The sequence below is a fragment of the Tupaia chinensis genome, unplaced genomic scaffold (assembly GCF_000334495.1).
Source record: "Tupaia chinensis unplaced genomic scaffold, TupChi_1.0 Scaffold000248_1, whole genome shotgun sequence".
NCBI lineage: Eukaryota > Metazoa > Chordata > Mammalia > Scandentia > Tupaiidae > Tupaia > Tupaia belangeri.
In genome coordinates, this window is record NW_006159726.1 from 4566796 (window position 1) to 4571097 (window position 4302).

General features: G+C 45.2%; 1 pseudogene; it reads left to right on the plus strand.

The window, feature by feature from the left end:
- The first annotated feature begins 3937 nt into the window (after positions 1-3937).
- The window catches only part of LOC102497238 (ATP-binding cassette sub-family F member 2 pseudogene), a 4029-nt pseudogene continuing 3664 nt past the window's right edge, over positions 3938-4302 (plus strand).

The following is a 4302-nucleotide window of genomic DNA, read 5'->3' on the forward strand; positions in this document are numbered from 1 at the left end:
CCTCCGCCCGCTCCCCGCCCCCGCCCGGCTGGGGCGGGGGCCGCAGCGGGGGCGGGGACCTGGGCTGGGACCTGGGTCGGGGAAAGTCCCAGGGCGCGCCGGGCCGGAAACGTTAGTCACGCCCCTGGAGCCGCAGAATTGTGGCTGGAAGGAATGCGAGGGCGAGGCAAAGGTCACACCCTGGGGAGGGTCTCCCAGTCCCCTGCCCTTATGACCCAGCCTCGTAGCTGATGGTGGACGATACCCTGTTTGTCACCTGTAAATTAAGGGTTAGGTCAGGGTCCCTTCGTGCCATCCTACTCAGCAAACGCTGCCCGCTGCCTCTTCTGAAATCCTCGTTTGTCATTTTGCATCAGAAGTAGGTCTGTCTGCTTTTCCCAGTTAAAGGACCCAAGAGCTCCTGGAAGAGAAGGCTGCTTCCAGGTATGGTGCAGGCCAATACATGACCCTGAAACATCTTATTTCAAAGACACTTAGCTAGGTGGACAGTTGGGGGCTCTACTGACCAAAGGCGGGACGGCATCACAGAATAGGAAGGGCCAGTGGTGGCATGGTGGGTAAGTGCCCAAAATCGTGAAAAGAGGGAGAGATGGAGAAGGGATTCCAGCGTGACCATGCCCCATGGGGGCTGCTTTTCCATTTTCTCTTTTTCTCTGTCTCCTGATTTCAAAATTTTAGGAAAAAACGGGGACGAGGAGTAAAGGCTAATGAATTAAAATATATCAAACAAAATATATTTTTAAGGGAACCAGCAGTTAGCGTAATGGCTATGTCGCTGGACTCCCATGTAGTCGACCACGGTTCGAGTCCCAGACCCGGTGGCTGAAAACTCACGCCGGGCGCGTGTGCGTGCGGTGCCCAAGATCCCGAGAGGAGAATGGAGGAGAAGGGATTGTGGCATGGCCATCCCCCCTGGGGGGTGATTTCTCGCTTTCTGTCTCTGTCTCTCTGTCTGGCGAGCGCACGCACTCTATAGCAAAAAAAAAAAAAAAAAACTCTCCAAAAAATATATTTTTAAGTCTATGAGTTTAAAAATGATACTTTTTCAGTAATTATTTAATTTTGTTATTATTAGTTTTTTTGAGAGCGATTTTTGCTTCAAGGCACAGCACTCGCCAGAGAGACAGAAAGAGAGAAATGGGAGGGGAAAGAGGGGGAAAGAGCCACACTCCAATCCCTTCTCTTCTCGGGATTTGGGCATGCATGCACACATGCCCGGTATAAGTTTTAAGCTGCCAAGTCCAGGAGTTGAACCACCGTTGATTACGAGAGAGTTCAGCAATGTAACCATTATGCCATCTGCTGGTTCCTGTTCTTATTACTTTTGGAGAGAGACAGAAAGAGGGAACGTGAGAAAGCAAGTCACCAGGTCTAGGACCCAAACAGCGGTTGGCCATGTGGGAGCTCAGTGCCCCAACTGCCGTGCCATTTGTCCTCCCCTAAAATGATATTCTTTAAAAACCCCTCATCGGTAGACTTTGATTATTATCCTCAAAAGTGCTAACTAAAGGGAACCAGCAGTTAGTGTAATGGCTATGTCGCTGGACTCCCACGTAGTCGACCGCGGTTCGCGTCCTGGACCCGGTGGCTTAAAACTCACGCCAGGTGCGTGTGCGTGAGTGCCCAAGATCCCGAGAGGAGTAATGGAGGAGAAGGGATTGCGGCGTGACCATCCCCCCTGGGGGGTGATTTCTCACTTTCTATCTCTCTGTCTCTCTCTGTCTGTCTGGCAAGCGCACACGCCCTATAGCAAAAACCTCTCCAAAAAAAATTTAAAAGAAGTGCTAACTAAAGGGAAAGAATAACTCATGTATCTTTCTTTTTTTTTTTTTAAGTTTTTTTGCCGTAAGGCACGTGTGTGTGTGTGTGTGTGTGAGAGAGAGAGAGAGAGAGAGAGAGGGAAAATGAGAAATCATCCCACAGGGTTATGGCCATACCACAATCCCTTCTCCTCTATCCTCCTGGGATTTTGGGAACCCATGCACACTGTGATTTTCAAGCCGCCAGGTCTGGGACTTGAGCTGTGGTCCACCATGTGAGAGTCTAGCGCCTTAACCACTATACCATTTGCTAGCCCCTATCTTGTCTTTTCTTATGGACTGTATTTCAAGGTAACCAAATACAATGGTTGAGGGACGTTTTTCTTTATAAAAGAATCACAGCTGATATCTGCAGAAGTAACAGAATGAGAAAATCACTGTGTTGCAATGACGTCATGGATCTTATGCCCCCAAAATAGCATAACTCAGCACTGTGTGCCTCCTGATGGGATACTGCGCGAGGGAAAGCAAGAACCACTGCCCACTGAAGTATTCATGCCAAAAACAAAACAAAAGGTACCAGAAGCTCATCTCATCTCCAGATCTCAGCACCATCTAAAGAAATATGATGGAGAAACAGGCTAAAAGACACCAACAAAGACGCTCAATAAGCCAAATGACCCACTTTTTCCCCAACAAATTACTGGAATGGGGGAGGGGAAGGGAGCCCTGTTAAGTTGGGGTGGGGGGGGGAAGGTTTAAGAGACATAAATCAATGCAATTTTTGGACAGTTTTGAAACAATTAGTAAAAACAAAATACAGACCGATTATTAGCTAACATGAAATCATTGGCTTTCTGTTGGGTGTGATAATGATTTTATTTGCAGTGCTATTTTGTAAGTTCTTATCCATTAGGAAAAAACACTGAAGTCATTATGGTGAAATGTCTGGGATTTGCTTTAAAATCCTCCAGTAACACGGTGGCAGAGAGAATTGAAATAAGAACAGTGGAAAGTTGTTAACTGTGGAAACTGGCTGACGAATACGTAGGGTCTTTCTATTTTTGTGTATATTTGATAATAGCTTTGAAAAAGAATGCTTCTCATGTGACCCCATGCAGATATATAGCTAAATATATATACTCTGCATTTCCTTCCATTCCTATCAACTTTCCTAGATTTCCTTCGTCGAAAAGTGAAAATGATCTATGAAAAGTGAAATAATAAAGACTCATTCCTTCCATTTTTGATCTAGAACGCTTGCATCCATAATGCAGGTCTCAAAATGGTTAAAGAGTAGACACTGAGAATCAGAACTTCTGAGGGGCCGGCAGGTGACATGGTGGTTAAGGCGCTGGACTCCCACTTGGCTGACCATGGTTCGAGTCCCAGACCTGGCTGCTTGCTTTGTCACTTTCCCTATCTGTCTCTCTCTGATGAGCACACGTGCCCTTTGGTAATTAAGAAATAATAATAAATCAAACAAAATTTTAAATGCTTTTTAAAAAAAAACAGAACTTCTGAGTTTTATGGCTCATTTGATTTCTTAAGGGTTACTTTTTTATATTTTATTTCTTTTTGTCTGTTTATTTAAATAAGCAATCATTTCACATGGACCCCAAAATGTGCTATGGGCTCAGATGTCTAAGTGTCAAGACGCGGATAAATGTGTGTTCTTCATTTAAAGCCAGTGAATGTTGATTCTTGGTCGAAGGAAAGGAAAAAGGTTCAGCTGTGAGGAGGCAGTTTAATTCTACCCCAATCCTCCTCCCTACCCCCGACAGGATTCTCTCCTACCGTTTCATTTTCCCCTTTTGCAAAATGGGGCTGTCTTACTTCTTCCTAATTAAAGCCTATAGAGGCACTTTTAAAGAAGCTCCTAAGATGTATGATGCTACAGAAGTGAAAACTATCATTAATATATTTTAATCATCACGTTAAATACCCACATAGACACACCCACCTCTTCTCCATTCAGGCAGATTTTTGCGAAGGGGTAATTAACAGCGATGATGTCAGAACCAACCGCAGATCCTGCTTTCATCCTGGAAGCTGTAAAGTTTCCAAATCCGAACTCCTGATTCGACTTTTAAAGTATACGAAATAAGCACAGCTTCCCCATATCTGAATGAAAGCACACTGGAGAGAGAAACCGCTTTTCTTTGTCAAGGCAGTAAATGAACATTAAAAGCAGCCCTCCTTCCGAAGGTAAGCCTGCCAAAAACCCAGAGGGCAGAAGTAATAAAATAAACTGCTGAGATTGCACATTGGGAAAAATCAACATGACTGCTTCCAAAAAGACTCCCAGAGACCTATATCTGCCTTTTAAGTCCTCACCAGGAGGCGAGGAGCTACAAGATTCCTGTCTCCTGGCACCTAGAAAGCAAGGCGGGCAATTTTCCAGTCATTAAATGCCAAGCCTACTGGGAAATAGCTGACCAGTAAACGCACAATCCAGGCTTCAGCCCCAGTAATGCAGCGCTTTGAAATTCCAGTACAATGGGCTCAAATCCCGTTGTGGTGGGAAACTCTGTGTCCTTTT